This window comes from Myxocyprinus asiaticus, chromosome 15 (genome assembly GCF_019703515.2).
Source record: "Myxocyprinus asiaticus isolate MX2 ecotype Aquarium Trade chromosome 15, UBuf_Myxa_2, whole genome shotgun sequence".
In the NCBI taxonomy this organism is placed as follows: Eukaryota; Metazoa; Chordata; class Actinopteri; order Cypriniformes; family Catostomidae; genus Myxocyprinus; species Myxocyprinus asiaticus.
In genome coordinates, this window is record NC_059358.1 from 45652534 (window position 1) to 45677014 (window position 24481).

General features: G+C 39.7%; 1 pseudogene; it reads right to left on the minus strand.

Moving 5' to 3' along the window:
- The window catches only part of LOC127452706 (activating signal cointegrator 1 complex subunit 3-like), a 252981-nt pseudogene that overhangs the window by 97616 nt on the left and 130884 nt on the right, over positions 1-24481 (minus strand).

Sequence of the window (24481 nt, forward strand, 5' to 3'; positions counted from 1 at the left end):
TGCCCAACTTTCCTGTTACACCTGTACTGACCAGCTGGCCCCCATCTTCACACAGATCTTCAACAGATCACTGGAGCAGTGTGAAGTTCCCTGCTGCTTCATACACTCCACAATCATCACCGTCCCAAGATCAAAGGACTTAATGAATACAGACCCATTGCTCTGATGTCTGTGGTCATGAAGTCATTTAAGAGACTGGTGTTGGCCCACCTGAAGGACATCACTGAACCCTTTCTGGATCCCCTTCAATTTGCTTATAGAGCAAACAGGTCTGTGGATGATGCAGTCAATATGGGACTGCATTACATACTTCAACATCTAGACAGACCAGGGACTTATGCAAGGATACTATTTGTTGACTTCAGTTTGGCTTTTAACACCATCAACCCTGCTCTCCTATGGAGTAAATTAACCCAGCTCTCTGTTCCCGGCTTTATATGTCAGTGGATCACCAGCTTTCTGATAGACAGGCAGCAGCTAGTGAGAAGTTCACCTCAAGCACATGTACAATCAGCACTGGTGCCCCCCAGGGATGTGTGCTCTCCCCACTACTCTTCTCCCTCTACACAAATGACTGCACTGCCAAGGACCTGAAGTTTGCAGCTGACACTACAGTCATCAGCCTCATCCAAGATGATGATGAGCCTGCATACAGAAGGGAGGTTAAACAGCTGGCCATCTGGTGCAGTCAAAACAACCTGGAGCTGAAGATGCTTAAAACAGTGGGGATGATAGTGGACTTTAGGAGGAAAACCCCAACATTAACCCTGCTCACCATTCTGAACAGCACTGTGGCAGCAGTGGAGTCATTCAGGTTCCTGGACAATACCATCTCACAGGACCTGAAGTGGGAGACCCACATTGACTACATTTTGAAAAAGGCCAGCAGAGGTTGTACTTCCTTCGCCAGTTGAGGAAGTTCAACCTGCCACAGGCGCTGCTGATACAGTTCTACTCAGCAGTCATTGAGTCTGTTCATTGCATTTCTATAACTGTCTGGTTCGGTTCAGCTACCAAGTCAGACATCAGAAGACTTCAAAGGATAGAACAAACCAACACAATCTCAAAATAAATCATGCATAACTGCCAACACTCCCAATTTTACCAGGTTTCTCCCGCTTTTCCATCCCTGCTCCCGCTGTACTACCAATTTACAATTTCTCCTGATAAACTCACGATTTTCCGCATCCAGGCTTTGCTCATACGGGATCGTGTGATGCGTCCAGTATTGAATCAATATGGGACGCAATTTGTCCCATAAGTTGGTCAAATGGCGTCATGGCGAAATCATTTCAGATCGTTAATTTTACATTGATACAAGTTGGAAATTCAGGAAAGTTCTCAGCATATAAGAAAGGATATACACTTTTCATTATTAATAACTCAAAAAGCATTTATTGCTAAAACTGTGAAGGCTGTGGTAAGGGTCTATCTGAATCCATCTTAAATGTAGTATTACTGATCGCTCCCTATACGCATATTACGCAGTCTGTGTAGTGCACCTACTCCCTATGGGGGCACCATCTTACCCTGGCACCAACTCCACCGGCTGCCGTTCCTCGCACATACAAACCACCATTTTATAAATAAATACAAATTAGAGGTCGAACGAAATTGGATTTTGCTGATATAATAATATGTTGAAAGAAAGGCAATTAATCTACCAATACTTTTTAAAATTGTTAGCCTATATAAAATGTTCTTAGTCTTTCCTACCTGTGATGGGGAGGGCCAGACAGAGGTTAAAATAGTCCAAATTGAATTAAATTACAGACGCAGGGTGGGCGGGAGATTTGATTCATAGCGTGGAACTTTTAACTTTAAAGGCACTTTAACTTTGAAATACACCGGGGACTCTTATTTTGAAATGCTTGCGCTTCACTGCTTCCAGCTGCTCATTCAAACAAATAAGGGATATAAAATGTGCACTCCTACAATAATCTACAACGTATTACAATATAAACAATTAAAAGTAAACATCGTCATATTTCATGAACACTACATCATCAAAGTTGATCATTAGTGATCGCTTGTCATAAATTTCCGATATGGCTTAATGAATGCGAACTGCTCTGCAACAGCTGAAAACAATCACAAGCCCCCCACGTGCTTGGAGAAAATACAACAGTGCTGCGTTTTCACTCTCAAGGTTGCAGTGCATGCATTTATTTAATTAAATCATATTCTTTTGAAGTTTATATATTAATGTTATAGAGTGTAAAGTAACAAAGAGCAAATTCTAGTCGATCTAGTCAATATATATATATATATATATATATATATATATATATATATATATATATATATATATATTCTGCTGAGCCTAACTAGAAAAAAAATGTCATGGAGGGAACGAGACGTTGGTGTCGATGTAGTGACACTAGGGGTCACTCTTGGGAGCCCGAGACACCTCTGGTCTTTGATAAAAGGCCAATGAAAATTGGTGAGTGGTATTTGCATGCCACTCCACTGGACATACAGGTATAAAAGGAGCTGGTATGCAACCACTCATTCAGGTTTTATGCTGAGGAGCCGATATAAGATCTGGCCATTTCAGCGGGTAGTTCAGCATTGTGGCAGGAGGGACACAAAGTCTCGTTCCCTCCATCAGGGAACGGAGGTTACACCAGTAACCATGATGTTCCCTATCTGTCACTCACTCGACGTTGGGGTCGATGTAGTGACACTAGGGGTCCCTATTCAAAACGCCACAAGGCTGAACTGTGTTACGTGAACTGGTGGTGTGTGGTGGGCAGACTTGCTGTGTGCCTCATAGCCAGCACACCAGGTCGACACGTAACCTCCCCCAACACAGTTATGAGTGTCGAACGGCCCTTTTTGGGGACAAGTCGACTACCCAAAGATAGAGACAGGCTTAACCCAGTCGTGGCCTCTTTTCCCCTTCTCTTTTTCCACTCCCTAAAAAAGAAGGGGGATTATCCGACTGGGCCACCAGGTCAAGAGGCCTGTCCTCGTGACCCCTGGAGACTGTCACATCGGGGGCGGATTTGTGCCACAGCTGGGCGCTCAGGGGCGGGAGACCGCCGCTGGAGCGCCAAACCTGCCAAATAGAGTGGTGGACGGTGGTCGTGATGACGGCCGTACACACCGGATACGTGACCCAGGGAACAAGGAAACCACTCTTGCTGAGCTCTTGAGTACTGCAGCCACTTGGTCATGCAGCGCATTTAAATGCAAAAGGTATAAAAAAGATGGAGATCTGCTTACCAGCTCCAGAGCAGCGGGTTTCATTGTCCCTGGGTCGCCCGTCTCAAGGGAGCTTTGAAGCCTTTCACAGGTTCTGGGCGGCCACAAGACAGGTGGCGTCTGCTTCCTGCGGTGGGCTCCATGCCGGGGCAGGATATGCCGGCTAGCATCCATCTACTGCTCTACCATCGAAAACTGCTGGGCAAAGTCCTCGACGGTGTAGCTGAATAGGCCCGCCTGGGAAATGGGGGCAGCAAGGAATCGTGTCTTGTTGGCCTCGCCCATCTCGACCAGGTTGAGCCAAAGGTGGCGCTCCTGGACCACTAGTGTGGCCATCGTCCGTCTGAGAGACCGCGCCGTGACCTCCGTCACTCGGAGAGCGAGGTCGGTCGCCGAGCGCAGTTCCTGCATCAATCCCGGAGCGGAACTACCCTCGTGCAGTTCCTTTAGCACCTTGGTGGACTTGCAGGAGAGCCATAGCATGCAGGGCGGAGGCGGCTTGTCCAGCGGCACAGTAGGCCTTGGCTGTCAGAGACAACGTAAACCTATAGGCCTTGGACAGGGGCTTTGGGCACCCGCACCAGTTGGCGGCGCTCTGCGGGCATAGGTGCACCACGAGCGCCTTTATCCACTGGGGGATTGCCGAATAGCCCTTGGCAGCCCCAGCATCGAAGGCAGTGAGGGCGGGGAAGCTGAAAAGATCGGGACCGGGCAGTAAAAAGTGCCTCCTGCGACCTTGTCAGCTCTTCATGCACTTCCGAGAAGAAAGGAACGGGGGTGGGGCGTGGCTTTGAGCGGCGCCGCGAGCCCAGGAACCAATCACCGAGCCGCGAGGGTTCAGGGAAGAGCAATGAGTTCTACTCTAGCCGACGCTCGCGGCTGCCCGGGAAAGCATGTCGTCATCTCCACGTCAGCCTGTGACTGGGCAATCGACCCCGAAGGGAGGAGCCCAGCTGAGGCTTCCGACTGGACGAGCCCGCTCTCCGATGCTGTGCTCGAGAGCTCATCACTTTCGCAGGCTCCAAATAAGAGGTCGAACTTGCCGTGAGACGAGCTGGCGGACTCACCCGGAAGCCCGATCGGGGCAGACAAGTGTGCTGGGGAATGGGAGGTCCGCGGGGGGATACCCGATGGAGGCGGTCCCATTGTGGTCCCCAAATCGCCCCCAGTGCTAGCCAAGCTGGCCTCATACCCGTGGGTAAAAGGACCGAGGCGGGAGCCTCTGGGGTGGCTCACTTTCTTACGAAGGCGAGCCGTGACCGCAACGTTGCCATGGACATATTCTCGCAATGAGAACATGACCATCCATGAACGCTGTCTCCGTGTGAGCAGTGCCCAGACATGAAAGACAGTGATCGTAACCGTCAGAAGGCGAGAGATAACGAGCGCAACCAGGAATAACACACAATCGGAAAAGCATCTTTGAAAAGACACGTCTTTAAAAAGACGTTCCGTGTGTGCGCTCTTTTAGAGAAATATATACTCTTTTAGAGGGGAAAAAATGCTCTTTCAGAAAATATACTCTCTAGTTTTTCTGCCGAAGCACCCAGGGGCGTTCTCTGAAGCGCACCAGTGTGGAGGAGGGAGAAGCCGCTGAAATACGCCATCAGATCCAGCAGAGGTGAATGAACAGTAGTATTAAGCTCAGTGAGCATGACCGTTCGGCTCCGAAGAGAAAATCTGAATGAGTGGTTGCATACCAGCTCCTTTTATACCCGTATGTCTGGGGGAGTGGCATGCAAATACAACTCGCCAATTTTTATTGGCCTTTTATCAAAGACCAGAGGTGTCTCGGGCTCCCAAGAGTGACCCCTAGTGTCACTACATCGACACCAACGTCGAGTGAGTGACAGATAGGGAACAACAACATTATATTTTCTAGAAATTTCAATGACTTCCACTGCTTGATTGTTCCTGTTTTCCATTTGGGGAACCCAAAGAACATTTTAGAAAAGTGTTTTCATTTGGTGCACTGAGCCTGAATAAAATTAATCTTGATGATCTTGATTCATTATTATTATTATTATTATTATTATTATTATTATTATTATACTAAATGTTTATTTTGAAAAGTGATGGTGTCTTTTCTCTGCTTTCACACATAAAAAAATCAGATGACAGACAGATCTTTTATTCAGAGTATTTTTGCACAGTTAGTCTTTTCTTCATTAGAACAGCCCTCTGACTAATAGTAACAAACCATAAACACACTCAACTAACTAATGTAACTAACATATGCGCAAACACAGTAAATTAGAGATTTGTGCTCTTTAGCAGAAAGTGTCTAGAGTCACAGGCCGAATAAAGTGCTTATAGCAGCTCTTATCAGAGAGAAATGCATTAAGATATCTGAGCCTGATTGACAGCCTCTGCAAACACACACATCAAGCACTTTAATGAGCATGATAGAGTGACCTCACCTCTGACTTTAACAGCATTATAAACAATCCCACTTTATACATAACTGACCTTACAGGTAATCTTCTTCCCCTCCATTTTCATATGTGAGATTAAAAGAAGATGAATGTTAATGAGGGTGATTTTCATGAGTAAATAAGCTGTGTATTATCAGTGGGCCAGTGTTAAGGTGTAAGTATGTTTGTGTGGTGAAGGTTAAAGCAGAGATATAGTGATCTTATAAAACACTTTAACTCACTTTAATCCTCACAAACAAACTTAAACTACAATACCCTTATCAGAACTATCAGATTTAGGCAGTTTGCACTTGAAAAATTGCAATCTACAACATATCAACCAGAATCCTTAAAGAAAAAAGAAAAAGAAAAAACTTTAATGATGCTTGCAGGTAAACTTCTTCAGATGCGTAACATCTGTCATTTGATTTATCAGTAAAATTTTTAATCAGCAGTGTCGGGGATGTTATTATGCACTTAGGCAATCATATTACTTTCTTTTTCAATAGTGTTATTTCTAGTAATTGTAGTTGTTTACTTGTGTAACTGTTGTGGTTAATGTGTTACCTGTATGATATTTTATAATGCATGTTACATAATTTTTAACTTGTGTAACTTTTGTAGGTACTGTTGTCCTACTTGTGCAATTGTTGTGGTTACAACTGTGTTACTTGTTGAAATGTTGTTACTTGTGTAACTTTTGAAACAGTTGTGCTACACGTGTAACTTTTATGGTTAATATTGTGTTACTTGTGGAATTGTTGTGGTTACAGTAGGTTTACTTGTTTAACTGTTGAGGTTAATGATGTGTTACTTGTATAATGTGTTACAATGTACATTAGATAACCAGAGTACTTTTTCAAAGGTACATTTTCTGGTAAGAGTTACATTTACATTTACAATTAGTCATTTAGCAGACGCTTTTTCCGAAGTTACTTACAAATGAGGAACAAAGCTGGTTTTGGTTACAGCTGTGTCACTTTTGTAATTGTTGCAGTTACAGTAGATTTACATGTGTAAATGTTGTGATACAGTTGTGTTACTTGTGTAAATGTTGTAGGTACTGTTGTCCTACTTGTGCATTTGTTGTTACAGCTGTGTTACTTGTGTAACTGTTGTGGTTATAGTTGTGTTACTTGTGTAATTGTTGTGGTTATAGTTGTGTTACTTGTGTAATTGTTGTGGTTATAGTTGTGTTACTTGTGTAACTGCTGTGGTTAATGTTGTGTTACTTGTGGAACTGTTGTGGTTACAGCTGTGTTACTTGTGGTTAAAATTGTGTTACTTACCTAACTGCTGTGGGTACAGTTGTGTTACTTGTGTAATTGTTGTGGTTACAGCTGTGTAACGTTTGTGGTTAAAATTGTGTTTCTTGTGTAACTGTTGTGGGTACAGTTGTGTTATTGTGGAACTGTTGTGGTTACAGCTGTGCTACTTATGTAACTTTTGTGGTTATAGTTGTGTTATTGTGGAACTGTTGTGGTTACAGCTGTGCTACTTGTGGTTAAAATTGTGTTACTTGAGAGAATTTTCATTTTTGGGTGAACTATTCCTTTAATGTTGTGTTACTGCTATAACGTGTTAGAATACACATTTGATAATCGAATTACTTTTTCGAATGTAACTTTTCTGGTAAGAGTAGTATTACTTATGTAGCTGTTGTGGTTACAGTTGTTTTACTTGTATAATTGTAGTTACAGTAGTGTTACTTGTGTAACTATTGTGGTTACAGATGTGTTACTTGCATAGCTGGTTAACTGGTCAATTAACTCTTAAAAGTAAACATTTCCCAACACTGCTCTTCACTTCACATTCATACATATGTAGCACACAGTATCACACACAAATATTTTCAATACACCAAGATTGAATTTACTGTATTTATACCACAACGCGTCACCTCGTTCTGTCTGTACAGCGGCTTTGAAGAGGTTGCCTGATGTATTTATATCTGCTTCACATAAATGGGGTTTAGATTAGAAATGCATCTGTCTTGGCTGAGTCCACAGGAACTGCAGAAAGGTTACTAATGTATCACTCCACCTTCTTCTGGGAGATTTAAATATGGAGTTATAGTGTGATTGCAGTCTCCAGAGAGCTGCGCTTCCACCTCTGAGTGCTTATATTTCCCTCAACTCATCTATAACACACACAGAAACAACTTGAGACTTTGAGAGATGATATAAAAGTACACATTCTGTGATGAAAGATTTTGGTCATACCGCCCAACCCTTGCAGGTAGTTAACCACAGCAGCCTCAAAAGGTCCATGAACGCACACGAGCCCCCACAACAACTTTGCCTTTGGATTACTTAATTTTGCCTCACAAATTTGTGAGGCAAAATTACATAACAGAAAATAATTTGTAAAATAAACCCAGTCAATAGGAAGAATGAACACAAAGAACATGTAGATTCATTCACAGAACTGTCTCAAAGGTGTGATCTTCCACAAAACAAATTCCAGCTGATATAAAACCGTTCAGATTCCTCGGACAGACAGACAAATGTTCAGTGAGCCAGCTGTTATGAGTTCAGCGGATGACGTAATCATTCCAATGTCTTGTAAAAAAACCTCAACAAAACAAACTACAGCCAGCAGGAGGAATAAGCACGAAGAACGAACAGATTAATCCACAGCTGTTCCAAATGAGTGTTATTCAATAGAACAAGCTCCAGCCGCTCGGCGGAGCCAACGCAAAAAACCCAAAATATCGCCCAGCTTCCTCAAGAGTAAGTACAGCGAGTCAGGCCCACTCACATGAGAAACATCCAATGGTTTACTCAGACATTGATTCTATAAAAGATATTGCCTGATTTGGACATGTAAATACTTTGCGACCAACCTTCGTTTCTATTCTCAGTTTGGCAGGAAACATTAGAGCAAACGAGATCTTTTTCTGATGTAAGAGTTTCTTGCATTCCTTGAACCGATCGGTTTCTCTCTTGTCGAACTCGCAAAGTCCGGGAACAAGAAAATATTATGGTTCTTCCAAGAAAGCTTCCCTTTGCTCCTCGCCTGGCGCAACACAAGATCTTTATCGGATGATCTCAGAAATCTGGCCAGAATCGATCGGGGCCTGTCTCCCTCAGCAGATCTGTGAGCAGGGACTCTGAGCTCACTCGATTTCCAGCTTGTGGCCTGTTATGTCAAGCAGACTTGGGAAAAGCTCGTCTAGGAATTTCACCATATCTCTGCCCTCCTCATGCTCAGGAATTCCAACAATTCGAACGTTATTCCTGCGGCTTCTATTCTCAAGATCTTCAAGCTTTTCAAGGAGATGTTCCAAATCAACTTTGGTCGCGGGTGGATTAGCGGTTAATTCCCTCTCCAAAGATTCCAGAAAATCGATTTGTTTTTCAACATCAGTCACTCTTGTACATAACTCAGAGAATTTTATTTCCATCGCCGTAATCGATCGACGTATTACAGCGAGATCCTCCAAGTCAGCAAGAATCTTCGTCAACATCACCGACATGTTGGACAACTGACCCTGGATCTCCTCCCCCGCCGTGCCCGCCGAGTCCCCGGTCTGTAGTCCTGTCGGGGCTTTCATCCTGAACACGTAAGTGTCTTTTAATGTCTCCAGAGCCCGAGGATTTTGACTTCTTTGCCACGTTTTGCAACAAAGGACAAATGTGTCACTGGGTGTTTCAAATTTTACCAGATTATAACATGAGAATAATCGAAAATTCAGCAAAGTGCGCAGAGCTCGTCCCTCACACGTCTGCTCCTTGCATGGCGTCACAAGACCCCTCCAGAAAGTGCCAGGAGGAAGTGTATTTTTAATATTTCACCTGTGTGATCAGCTTGCTGTTAAAGAGATTATATCACTGAAAACTGGATTTGCCTTGACTACTGTACCATGTAGACATCCTGTAACGTTCAGAACTCAAAACTTCCTCTTCAGTAACCCAGACCATTTAATGAAACTAAACAGCAAAAACACTTATTTAGAAATCGTGATTACGATAATGATGTCCAAACCATGAGCTTGTTAACATATGACGTCCACATTTACAGTACATATCACAGTACTCAGCAGCTTGACCCGCCCTGATGAATGGCACTGAGAACTACACCAGAATGCGGAGGTTAACAAATTCTAACAAAGGTCGATTAAATGCAAAAGTCAAAGTCGAGATCAAACGGCGTTCACAACTTGTTTTACTTACATAATGTAAAGCTCCAATTGAGGATTTAATTTCCAACTGAAAAAACAAAAAAAAACAAATATATATATATATATATATATATATATATATATATATATATATATATATATATATATATATATATATATATTTAATGAGAGAAAAAAAAGGTAGGGTGGGAAGTGATTTTATCCATTGGGAATTGATTGGATGGTGAAACATGGTCTCTGCATAAGAGGTAATTGGAAGGGACAGGTTAAAAAATAAAAGGGCTTGGTAAAATTAAGACCAGGAATGTGTAAAGCAACTTCGATTCTAGGGTCAGTTTTGACTTCATGTTGACTTTAAAGGTGCTGTAGCAAAAAAAGGCCTGTTTGGACCTTACTTAGTCAGTATAGACACCATGTTTAAAGGAATATTTCCATTCCAATACAAGCTGAACTCAATCAACAGCATCTGTAGCATAATGCTATTACCACAGAAAATATTTTCGACTCGTCTCTCATTTATTTAAAACAATAAAATGGAAGTGAATGGAACCAGTCCATAAACATTAAAAATAACAGTTTCAAAAATATAGCCACAAGACGTAATACATGTTAATATGATTTTAGTGTGATATTAAAATTATGTTCTACATGATTTTAGTGTGCTAAAATCACTTGAGTTTATTACATTGCATTTTCATGGCAACAAAACATTGGATATAACTTTACACTGAAATGGTTAGTAAGCAATTGGGTAGCACTTTATTTTACAGTTCTGTTCTACATTTACCTACTACATAATTACCACAACTACAGTAATTACTAGGTACTAACCCTAACTCCAACCCTAACCTTAACCCATATTAAGTACATGTAGTTACCTAATATTACTTAGTACTTTCTTGGGTAAGTAGACTGTAAGTATACTGAAAGTACACATACTGTAAAATAAAGTGCAACCAGCAATTGTATTGCACTAAAATTATTTTAACACATATAATGTTCATGTTACGTGTATTTGAATGTTAATGGACTGGCCCCATTTACTTCCGCATTGTAAGTGCTTTTTTAAATAAGGGGTTAAGTCGAATATACACAACCCGATCTCATGAAAAGTCATACGTAAGTTACGAGTTGGCTATTTCATATGGTCTCGCACGATGTTGTTCGCAAAAACTCGTACGACTTCATCACGGGCAAATTCCCAGATGTCTAATGAGGAAGTAAGCGTGAGTTTTGCGCACGAGGCGTTAAGGACATACTTAATAATGTTATGCCCTTAACCAAACCCCTTATCTAAACGTATCCAATCAGTAGAGTGTGTAAACATGATAGGAAGCTGTTGTGTGTGACATAAGCAAATAATTGTTGCGTATTAGATGGAAATGATGTCCAGCGATGTCATTGGCTGTAGTGAAAGTCGTAGGAATTCAAACGAGTGCAGTATCATACGAATTAGCCAAATTTAGAAAAGTTGTACGAATCCTGACGATTTCGCCATGAGAGTGTGTTGAATATACACTATATTTGTTGCAATCAACATCATGCCACAAATGCTGCCAACTAAGCTTAACTTGAATTAAACCCAGAACCTTACTTTTATTTGACAGACATAACGAAAGTTTGATAAGTAGTAAATCTGTAAGATCCTAACTCAAATTTTCACAATCCATGTTTTGGTCCACTGGATTTTATTATTATTATTATTATTATTATTATTATTATTTTGTTTTTATTTTTTATTATGTACTTTCAATGTTCTGAAGACATAAACTAGTATATTATACAATATACTGTCAATTGTAATGTACACACAAATTAAAACCCAGTGAATGCATTGCATTTATATCCCTCACAGCCTTGTTTCCTTTCACATCAGATTCAATATGCTGTCTACTCTGACTGATGTCTTTTGTAAGGACATTGTAAAGGTCAGAGAGAGGGAAAATATTTGTGAAAATCTACATTTTTCAAAATTGACTGTTTTTGAAGAAGGAAACCATGACTATAAATGGACTTGACAGCCCCTTTGGATATACGTACACTTTATGGCAAAAAGTATGTGGACAACGCCTTATAATTAACAGATTTAGCTATTACAGCAATTCTAATGCTACACCATACAGTGACATACTGGAGAACTATGTACTTCTAACTTTGTTGCAACATTTGAGATAAATTAGAACAGCGAGCCTGGCCCCATCCCCCAACTTCAATGCTGACCTCACTGATTCTTTTGTGTTGAACAGGTAATTTCAAAAGCATGGGCATACATCCCTCCCTTTGCTTCACTAACAGCTTCCACCCATCTGGTTCAGCCATCACTGTATGTTGAGATTCACTTCCATTCAGACACAAGATCATCAGTGAGGTCAGGCACTGATACTGAGCAACAGGGCCTGGCTCACATTTCAATTTATCCTAAAGGTGTTTTGCAAGTATTTAAGTGCAGCAGTCTCCTCCACCACGAATACTCTGAAAACATGTAGCTGCACACAAATTTCAGTTCAGGCTCCTCTAGTGTGTCTCCGAGCATCTTCAAGCATGGCAGCAGCTGTACTGCATCCTCAAGCATTGTTTGAATGTCAGGCTCTGCAGGGACTCTAATTGCACGCCCATTCCAGCTAATAGGGCAGCAGGCTGAAGTTTAGTGCCGCTTCACCTTCAGTGCCGGTTTCATTTCAAAGTGTCCGCAGCCGTTTGGCCCTCGTAGGTATGTCTCCTGGTTGTGTTTACCATTCTCTCAGAAAGCGCCTCAGCTAGCATAGGTGACTGACCTCAATTTCTCTAACTTTCCGCTCCTGCAGAGCTCGTGAATAACCACTCATAAATAACGCTGCCTTGTTTGGCCGCATCTAAGCCTGGCTGGAGGGAGCCACTCTCAAATTTCTGTTCTGAGCAGAGGTGCAATGTAGGTACAATGGGTGCAAAACTCGAGAAACAGAAGGCTGAAGATATTATTCCATTTATCCACAGTCCTGAGTGTTCAGAAAAATTGTGAAACGTATACACATATGCCACTTCATTGGTGCAAAATTCCGAAAACATTTACAGTTTTCAATAATGACAAGAAAAAAATTGCTTGGAAAGCAAGAGATTAAAATATAGTTTGATGTGTACTGGCGGACACATGTAGCATTTACTCTTAATGTATAGTACTCTTATTGTAGTACTTATTGTAGCATTTACTACATTTACTGTACATTTACCAAACTATTTCAAATGAACTAGAGAAGGCAAAAGTGTTTTAAAAATTGTGAAAAAGTTAAAAGAAATGGTGAAATTTACAGGACCTAGAATATACACTTTTCCTTATACTTTTCAAGTAAAATGTAAACTATAACATTGAAAAAAAAAAAAAAAAATGGACTTGTTATGCGTCAATTTTCCAGATACAGATATCTAGTTTCTAGAGAGTCTTTAAATCCCTAATACATAATTATTTAGGCCTAAAAAGAATGCAATTAATTATAAAAACAGATAGTTCCAGTCCTGGACGCTGATTGGTCAATAACGGTTTTATTTACTCTTAAAGCACAGCTATAACATCTTCAGAGCTACTGTTTGTATCACATCAGTTCACAGCACCCATAACTGATAGTTATTCTTGTTGAATAGCAACGTTCTGTTTACTGCTAGACTATGGCTGTTTCTCAATGTGCGTTCTTATTTTTTCTTATATTCCTGTGGACTTGTTTGATCTCATCATCCACCTCACATAAAAAGAAACTAGATATGCTTACAAAAATAGAGAGCTGTGTCTCTTGTACACAGTTTGCCTGTGGCAAATTTGACACTCATTATTTTCACTTGCAAATGAGATTTGCGGCAAACTCTTCATTGTTGTCACAGGTTTGCCACAGAAGTGTTTGCCAGTAGCTGCAAGTTGTCCATTGTTGCCAAAGGTTTGCTGCAGGTTCACCACTACCGTTGAAGAGCTACACACTTCTGGCAAACAATTACAGCAAATCGCAAGCTTGTGTGCATGTGAAAATAATGAGTGGCAAATTTGCTGCAAGTTTGCCAGATCTCCAGATCTTTTGTAAGGGTTCAGACAGAGGTTGTTGAATCTACATACCCGCAGCCCATCTCAAAACAAGCATAGATGCGTTTTACATTCTCCTGTCCTTCCAAATTCGCTCTTTTAAGAAAAACACCCTATATCTTCTAGCGGAAGGATGGCATTTAATTAATTAATTAAATTAAAAATAGAACATTTTAATAAACATTTGTGCACTTCATATTTTTTATCAATTTTTTTAACAGTCCAGTGTTTTCAGAATCATCATGGTGGCACACAGTTGTTAGTCAGGAAAACTGTGGATAGTTACTCTGCTTCGGCTCGTGCCTAACTCACAATTCATAATATAGTACGGCCTCTCATACCTTATTGATTTAATGCAAGGGTCTTCACAGGTGGTACCGCAGGCAAATTATTGTTTGATCCACCACCGGCACTCGTAATAATCACTAGCACCTGAGCGAGACACAGTACCTTCGCTCCCTATACGCATATTACGCAGTCTGCATAGGGCACCAACTCCCTAGAGGGGCACAATCTTACCCTAGGGAGGAACCAGAAACTCCACCGGCTGCCCTTACTCGCACGTTATACGTTATTCAAGGACCCGGAAGCAGACGCCTCGCGCTCGCACTTTCTTCTCGCACTCACACGTCCCTGGTGAGAGAAGAGTAGCCTATGTATATTAGTCCATCCACATTCTGAAGCCCCTCGAACCTGCATGCCAAATCTTCCTCTTGCAGTTATCCATCCTCATATTCATGCATCCCATTTTATTTAGTTATGAACTAGATGTAATGGTGCACATTATTAAAATTTGATGAAATTAGCCCATCACACATGCTCATTATGAGCCGCTCATAACGCAGCGAATATCATGTTAAGCAGCGCTGCAGCAGAAGGTTGCGTAAGTAAATGCGTCTGTTATGCATTTTTCACGATGTGCGGATGTCAGCCTACACTTTCTTGTATTATTAATTGCTTTTTGCTTTCAGAACAAGAGCCTATAGTAACTTAATATACACGTATAGGCCTATGTATATGTAATATGTCTAAATATATAGTTACCACTGAGATTATCAAGCTGCTATAGGCTACACTGACGGTGACTTTTCAAATCAACATAATTAAAGGTGCATGAAGTCATTTTTTCCTTATTACAAAGTTTTACTCCTACAGAAATTAACAGTAATTTTGAAACAGGTATAAAATCGATCACTAACATGAGATGAAGGCTCCAGTTATAAGCCTATCAGTAACCTTATAAAAGTTTTTTTATTCTGCATGGACAAGATCTGTCTTTATGTTTGTCTGTCTGTCTATCTGTCTATTTTATTTATTTATTTTTTTGGAGGGGGTGTGTGGCACAGTGATTAAAAAGGAAAATTAAAAATAGCACTTCTTGTCAAAAAGGTTGCAGACCTCTGCTATACTTAATTTAATGATTATTTTAATGGCTTTGCAATGTAAACATAAAAAAAATATATACATACAATAATATGGTACCATACATGTTTTTATAGGCATAAATTCAACACTCAATTTTCAGACAATATGCAACGGGCGTCCCTGTTCTGTCTCTACATACCAAGGGGTCCTTGGCCTGAAAATGGTTGAAGACCCCTGCTTTAATGTATCATATTTTCATCTGCTATCTTTAATTTATTAAATGTTACACACACAATTTTGTCTCTCTCAGTGGCATATTAGCACAGAGCCCGGGTTAATTGCTGACCTGTTTCTCGCACTGGCTGTAGTCTGGACCCTGGTCCACCTGGAAAAATGACATCTTTCCGCGGTTCTTGGCCATCTCGATCAGACTCATGGCAGTGCATATGGTGGAGTTGCGAGCATGTACAAACACCGTCACCTGAAACAAAACACACAGTAGAGCAAAAGCTTGGTTAGGTTACAACTCGGGCAAACACTAGGCAACATCCTGAAATGGAAACTCATAAGTGACTGACTTGAAAATGCTCTGGTCCCACATTATATTAGGTGTCTTTAACTACTATGTACTAAAAATAAAATACAATATAATGTTTTTATTGTGTAACTACATTTAATGTTTGTTCTGAAAAATTCTCTCAAGATTCACTTTTGCTGCTAATGAGGTTGAGGTATGAGTAGATTTAGGAGTAGGGTTAGGGGTCAGGGTTTAGGGTAAGAGTTAGGATAGGTTAGGTTTAGGGTTATGGCTAAGGTTGACAGTTTAACTACAAATGTATCTAAATGCAGGTACTTTAAACATACACTGGCGTCCAAAAGTTTGGAATAATGGACAGATTTTGCTGTTTGGAAGGAAATTGGTACTATAATTCACCAAAGTGGCATTCAACTGATCACAAAGTATAGTCAGGACATTACTGATGTAAAAAACAGCACCATCACTATTTGAAAAAAGTCATTTTTGATCAAATCTAGACAGGCCCCATTTCCAGCAGTAATCACTCCAACACCTTATCCTTGAGTAATTATGCTGAATTGCAAATTTGGTACTAAAAAAATCATTTGCCATTATATCAAACACAATTGAAAGCTATTTGGTTCGTTAAATGAAGCTTAACATTGTCTTTGTGTTTGTTTTTGAGTTGCCACAGTATGCAAGAGACTGGCATGTCTTTAGGTCAATATTAGGTCAAAAAGAAACAGCTTTCTCTAGAAACTTTTCAGTCAATCATTGTTTTGAGGAATGATTTTTGATTTTTTTTTTTTTTTTTGGCAATTTCAAGCATTGTATAGCCTATACAATGCTTGAAATTGCCAAAAAAATAAATTTAAAAAATAAATAAATAAAAAATTAAGATTTCATACAAAGGTGGACACTATAGTCTTCAAAAGCAAAGGACAACTGGCTCTAACAAAGGCAAGAGACGTGGAAGGCCAGATGTGCAACTAAACAAGAGGATAAGTACATCAGAGTCTCTAGTTTGAGAAATAGACGCCTCACATGTCCTCAGCTGACAGCTTCATTGAATTCTACCTGCTCAACACCAGTGTTATGTACAACAGTAAAGAGAGGACTCTGGGGTGCAGGCCTTATGGGAAGAATTGCAAAGAAAAAGCCACTTTTGAAACAGAAAAAGAAAAAGAAAATGTTGAAGTGGGCAAAGAAACACAGACATTGGACAACAGATAATTGGAAAAGAGTGTTATGGATCTTAACCCCATTGAGCTTTTCTGGGATCAGCTAGACTGTAAGGTGTGTGAGAAGTGCCTGACAAGACAGCCACATCTATGGCAAGTGCAACAGGAAGTGTGGGGTGAAATGTCACCTGAGTATCTGGACAAACTGACAGCTAGAATGCCAAGAATCTGCAAAGCTGTCATTGCTGCACATGGAGGATTTTTTTGATGAGAACTCTTTGAAGTAGTTTAAAAAATTTGTAATAGTAATTTTTCTCATTATTAATGTCCTGACTATACATTGTGATCAGTTGAATGCCACTTTGGTGAATAAAAGTAACAATTTCTTTCCATAAAATCAAAATCTGTACATTATTCCAAACTTTTGTCCGCCAGTGTAAGTACAATGCAACAGCAAGCATGGACAAAATAAGAACATTCTATCAAATACTTAAGTACATAGTATTTAAATACACCTAATATAAAGTGGGTCCAATGCTGTTTATATGCAGGAACTCTTCAGTATACACCACACAAATAGTGCTGACATTAAGTGTACGAGAGACTTGACTGTCGATTTCAAGAGTTTGACATTATCACGTTGCAAAGCTAACAAGGCAATACTAAAGTGAGGATAAGAATGCATAGCACACACACATATTGTGTAAAAAAGTTAGTGTGTCATCATACTAGAGTATTTTCAACAATACATTTCAGTATTAAATTAAATCCTTTTCTACTACATTTTGTAACAGCCTTCATGTCAGAAGTGCATCTATGATGTTATAAAATGCTGTTTAGGTAGGCAACACACAGCTATGCTGTGCGTGAACAGTGAAGCTGAAGTGTGTAATTTCTTTGCCAGTAGCGACGCCAAATGAATTTGCAAAAGTAATGTGCAAACAGGTTTCCAAAACAAGTTTCATGACCCCCCTCCATCCTCCATTGGCCAAAAATCACTGGTTGAGTCAGCAAATTAAATGTTGGATAGAGCGATGCTTTGAAAGAGCCACCATGTTCATGCTCTTCAGGAAGTCAAACTGCATATACCTAATACTGTAGTTGACTCTGATCATTAAACTAGGATAGGTGTTTTTACACATCAAAACATCCATCCTTAACAATAGTTTGTTAAATGTAGGTTGACCATCTTTACATATGCAGTACAGTGGGATCCAAAAGTCTAGTCAAAATGTTTCTAGTTTGCACTTTTTCTAATTTGATAATTAATTAGCATCTTGTTTGATTCAGTGGTAACAAGGAAATCTGACCATCTGTGCAAAGTAGTTAACATGGTTAATGCCACACATTTGATCACATTTGATAGGAGATTTTGAAATAAGGCAGAATCATTTTACATCATAATATTTCTTTGTTTGATTTTTATTAAAAGTACTAAAAAAAATTATTTAAATTAATGTTTAAATGAAATTGTATATACCAGATTTTCAATGTGGACCCCACTGGACCCTTAAACAGTAAGGTATGTGATGTGTTTTAAATGCACAAGTGACCTGACACAGACTGTTCTCTTTCAGCAGCTCTATCACTAATGTGCTTCATCACATGAACAGAAGGGCAGAGCTGTCTGTGTGCTGTTATCTGTCAAAGGACAAAAGAGGGGTGCAATTTTCCTATTATACTCCACCTGCCCTTGTAAAGCAGTCAATATCCCAGACAAAAACAATCAATAAGAGAAAAACATCTCTCTCTCTCTCTCTCTCTCTCTCTCTCTCTCTCTCTCTCTCTCTCTCTCTCTCTCTCTCTCTCTCTCTCTCTCTCTCTCTCTCTCTCTCTCTCTCTCTCTCTATCTATCTACTCCCTATCCTTTAAATTTGTGTCGATGCAAAACTGTTCTGTTAACACATATACAAAACCTAACACAAACTAAATGATTATACAATTTACTGGGAATCCCAAACTAAACCTAAAATGCAACTTGCCAAACAATGAAACCCTAGAATGTCTCCACAAGTCTCAAACTTGTAACCAAGTAGGCTACTACTGCTCATCCTTGATTTTTACTCTATTTCTAAATTAAATCTAAATTGAATCATTATTTTGATTGTTTCTTTACTGCCCTGTTCTTTAATTTGCACTGACTTCATGTTCCACAGAGAATTATGTGTGTCTTAGAGCAACAGTGAAGTTGTAATACTCATGAGGAGTATGAGGAGATTAAATCTTGCAGAGATTAAACTAGAATGAAGAGTCAATTTCCACCTGAGATATAATATGAAACTAATGATGTGGATGAGGTGTTACCTTAAAAATACTGTTAACACACTATTCATCTCATAATTACTCCTATTCCATTCAAGACACACTGAATGGTAATATTCAGATCTTTAGAGTAATATACATTATACTTAACTATACTTAATAGCAAGGAACAACTTTATAAAACTAAAGTATTTAGTCGCCATTTCACTGCTTTTGACAATCAACAGACATTTCTAATAGAGAGTCATCCAGGGCTTTGAGAGCTTTGAGCTTTGAACTAATTAAAATTGTTAAACTGGTGCGACTAGCCAGTATGGCATTCCAATCAAAACTCTAAGCACAAAGTGAGAATTACCAACAATTGGCGACAAACCTTTCACCAAATGCCTACTACTTCTGTAGAATGGACGAGTATGAGTAAATAAATCAGAAATAATTATTTATGCACCCCAGTGTAAATAGCATCTGCCACACAATGCGGCTATTTGCACCCCAATAGTCTGGTGGAACTACACAGATATATACAACAAACTAAACAATAGATTTCACTGCAGTGGCGTGGGGTGTAATGATGGTGTGAATGTGTACTGTTGTCCTAGCGTCCGTGGTTCGATTCCGCCTTTTGTCCAATCTGATTTCCTGTTTCCACTCTTAATATTTCCTTTAACTTAAATTAATATAAATGCTGATTTCATCGCAGTGATTTGGTCACAGTGAATGTCGGGGAGTGCAGAGAAGGGTTTGATCTGGAGGCGGGGTCTGTCGATCGCACTCGTTTCCTTCCTCTTACTCCCGCGGCATGGCATCACTTGTGTGTAGATTGCATCAGTGTATTACTATAGTAAGATTTTAGTAACCATGTTTTTTTTTTGTTTTTTTTTTTTTTGGCAGAAACCATAGTTTTAATGCAATTAACCATAGTTTTACTATAGTAATATGCTGGTGATATAGTAATCATGGTTAATTTTATGGTTATATTACTACAAAATACCACAGTGAAACTAGGGTTACTGTAGTAAAACCAAAGTTATTTTTTCTAAGGTAAGGTTAAGGTCAGGTTTAGGGTTAGGGGTTAATGTAGTGTCTGTGGAACTCTAAATAAACACAATAAACACACTGCAGTGATGTCCATACTGTGTGTTAGTATTTAAATATGGGTGGAAATAGATCTGCCAATAATCATTTACCATGTTTAAAACTGTAGTCTTTGTTCCCTTGAAAATTATTGACAGCAGTGTTAACTTTCAGGTTTTTTTTTTTCTTTTCATTTTAGATATAATTTTTGTCTTTTGACAAAAATGCCTTAAATTTAGTCAATATTTAATTGTCATATTCATTTTTTGCAATTAATTTTTTTATTGATTCCTACAGTAAATAAAGAAAAGCAAAACATATATACAGTTGTGCTCATAAGTTTGCATACCCTGGCAGAAATTGTGAAATTTTGGCATTGATTTTGAATATATGACTGATCATGCATGTCTTTTATTTAAGGATAGTGATCATATGAAGCCATTTATTATCACATAGTTGCTTGGCTCCTTTTTAAATCATAATGATAACAGAAATCACCCAAATGGCCCTGATCAAAAGTTTACATACCCTTGAATGTTTGGCCTTGTTACAGACACACAAGGTGACACACACAGGTTTAAATGGCAATTAAAGGTTAAATTTCCCACACCTGTCTTTTTAAATTGCAATTAGTGCCTATGTATAAATAGTCAATGAGTTTGTTAGCTCTCACGTGGTTGCACTGAACAGGCTAGATACTGAGCCATGGGGAGCAGAAAAGAACTGTCAAAAGATCTGTGTAACAAGGTAATGGAACTTTATAAAGATGGAAAAGGATATAAAAAGATATCCAAAGCCTTGAAAATGCCAGTCAGTACTGTTCAATCACTTATTAAGAAGTGGAAAATTCTGGGATCTCTTGATACCAAGCTAAGTCAGGTAGTCAAAGAAAGATTTCAGCCACAACTGTCAGAATAATTGTTCGGGATACAAAGGAAAACCCACAGGTAACCTCAGGAGAAATACAGGCTGCTCTGGAAAAAGATGGTGTGGTTGTTTCAAGGAGCACAATACTATGATACTTGAACAAAAATGAGCTGCATGGTCGAGTTGCCAGAAAGAAGCCTTTACTGCACCAGTGCCACAAAAAAGCCCGGTTACAATATGCCCGACAACACCTTGACATGCCTCACGGCTTCTGGCACACTGTAATTTGGAGTGATGAGACCAAAACAGAGCTTTATGGTCACAACCGTAAGCGCTATGTTTGGAGAGGGGTCAACAAGGCCTATAGTGAAAAGAATACCATCCCTACGGTGAAGCATGGTGGTGGCTCACTGATGTTTTGGGGGTGTGTGAGCTCTAAAGCCATGGGGAATCTTGTGAAAATTTATGGCAAGATGAATGCAGCATGTTATCAGAAAATACTGGCAGACACTCTTGGACTTTCCAGCATGACAATGACCCTAAGCACAAGGCCAAGTTGACCCTCCAATGGTTGAAGGTGAAGATTCTGGAGTGGCCATCACAGTCTCCTGACCTTAATATCATCGAGCCACTCTGGGGAGATCTCAAACGTGCGGTTCATGCAAGACGACCAAAGACTTTGCATGACCTGGAGGCATTTTGCCAAGATGAATGGGCAGCTATACCACCTACAAGAACTTGGGGCCTCAAAGACAACTATTACAAAAGACTGCATGCTGTCATTGATGCTAAAGGCATCAATACACAGTATTAAGAACTAAGGGTATGCATACTTTTGAACAGGGGTCATTTCATTTTTTTCTTTGTTGCAATGTTTTGTTTTATGATTGTGCCATTCTGTTATAACCTACAGTTGAATATGAATATACATATATTACCAATTCTCCAAGGGTATGCATACTTTTGAGCACAACTGTACATAGAATCTACATTTAAACCCCACAACCACCCCTCCCTATCCCCAATACCGCCCTGACCCCCAACAAACATCTCTGTGGTCACACATGAGTATATACACAAAAAAAGCAAACAAACATACAAATATATATATATATATATATATATATATATATATATATATATATATATATATACTGTATATAATAATTACACACATTTAGACCTCCACCTCTCTCTCTTATTGCCAGCAGGTGAGTGTGTCTTTAAGACCAGGCCTATAGAATCTAGAAGGGGTCACCGGTGTGGGCCACTGGAAGGTGCCCAGCTGAAAAGCCATTAATGGACAGTACGCTGTCAGAGTCAAAGCATCGGATATAGTCAAGTTGACTCTGTATTCTGAGAACTTAGAAAAGGAATTCATAATTCTGTGGAGGCAAGGCACAGATCTAATCATGGTCGGAGACAAATAATAAAATATCATCAGTGTAAAGTAAAAGCTTATGCGCCATACCTAACGCCACCATCCCTGGAAAATCATCTTCCTTTCTTACTGCGGCTGCTAATGGTTCCAGGGCAAGACAGAACAATAATGGGGAAAGAGGGCAACCCTACCGGGTATCCAGAGAAAAATAATCTGAAATTAATCCATTTGTTTGTACTTCCACTACCAGATGTCTATAAAGTAACTTAATCCATCCAATAAAAGTATTCCCGAACCTGTATATTTCCACAGTCTTAAAAAGATAATCCCATTCTACCATATCAAACGCCTTTTCGGCGTCAAATGAGATGGCAGCGACCGGAGTCTGATCATGAAACGCCTAATGTTATCAGAAGAGCTGCGGCCCCGATTAAACCCCATCTGATCTATATGTATAAAAGATGTCATAACTTTACTTAATCGGTTAGTCAGAATTTTTGACAATATTTTATCATCTAGCTGGATCAAGGAAATTGGACGGTAACTCTTACACTCGCTTGGATCTTTGTCCTTTTTAAGAATCAGACTGATCCGGGCTTGGGTCATGGTTGGCGGAAGCTTTCCATTCTTTAATGATTCCATATAAAATTCTAACAAAAGTGGAGCCAGTTCTGTAGCATAAGATCTAACAAATTCAGCGGCAAAGCCATCTGGCCCCGGAGCCTTGCCTCTAGGCAAGGCCTTAATTACCTCGCCGACCTCCTCCAAGTTTATCTCAGAATCAAGAGAATTTTTTTGCTCAGTCGTCAGTTTAGGTAGTTCTAATGGTTCCACAAAGTTTCTAATATCTTCATCAGTAGACGAAGATGTGGAACTATAAATATCAAGATAGAATTCTTTAAAAGCATTATTAACATCAGTGGCTGAAGTAAATATTTCACCACCAGCAGATTTCACTGAGAGAATGGTAAAAAAGAGTCTCTCTGCTTTATATATCTAGCCAAAAGCTTCCCTGCTTTGTCCACCAACTCAAAGTGTAACTGTCTTGCCCTGAATAGCCAATACTCCACCTTCTGTGACAAAATAGTATTATATCTGTATTTCAGTCAGGTCAGTTCTCTGAGGCCATCAGACGACATCCAGTGCTTCAGCTCTGCCTCGGCACTTTTAATATTCCCTTCCAACTCCACGAGTTCTCGTGCTTTGGATTTTTTGATGAATGAGGCATGCTGTATGATCCGACCCCTAAGAACTGCCTTAAGTGCCTCCCAAGCCACACCCACAGAGGATGCTGAGGACCAGTTGATCTCCATATAAACATTGATTTCAGCCATTAACATTTGTTGGAATTCAGCATTTTTCAAAAGGGATACATTAAAGCGCCTACTCTATGACTTCTTTTTCTCCGAATGTGGCAACACCTCTAAACTCACCAGGGCGTGATCTGAGACTAAGATATTTCTAATTGAGCAATCCACAACAGATGAAATGAGGGACTTAGATATCAAAAAATAAATAAATTCTAGAATAAATCTTATTGACTGATGAAAAAATGTGTAGTCCCTACCAGATGGGTTCAAAAGTTACCAAATATCTTTAAGACTTTTAAAAGATTTTTACACATCCTGTGAAGCATCAGTGTTGCTCTAGGGGGCTTACACACTTTTGCTTCACTATGATCAAGGACTGAGTCCATCAAAAGATTAAAGTCTCCTCCCAATATTATATCATGAGGGGTGCCAGCTGCTTGCAACACCCCTTCAAGATCTATAAAAAGCCCTGATCATCAGCGTTAGGTGCGTAAATATTAGCCAAAATCAAGCTTTGCCCCTGAATTTCTGCTAAAACAATAATGACTCTTCCTAATTTATCTTTAATCTGTTTGAGACATTAGCATTGTAGATGTTTACTTATCAATGTAATGACTCCCCTGCTCTTACTTGAGCCAGCACTAAAGAAAACATGTCCACCCCATATCTTCCCAAATTTTTCAGCTTCCTGTGGGGAAAGATGCATTTCTTGAAGAA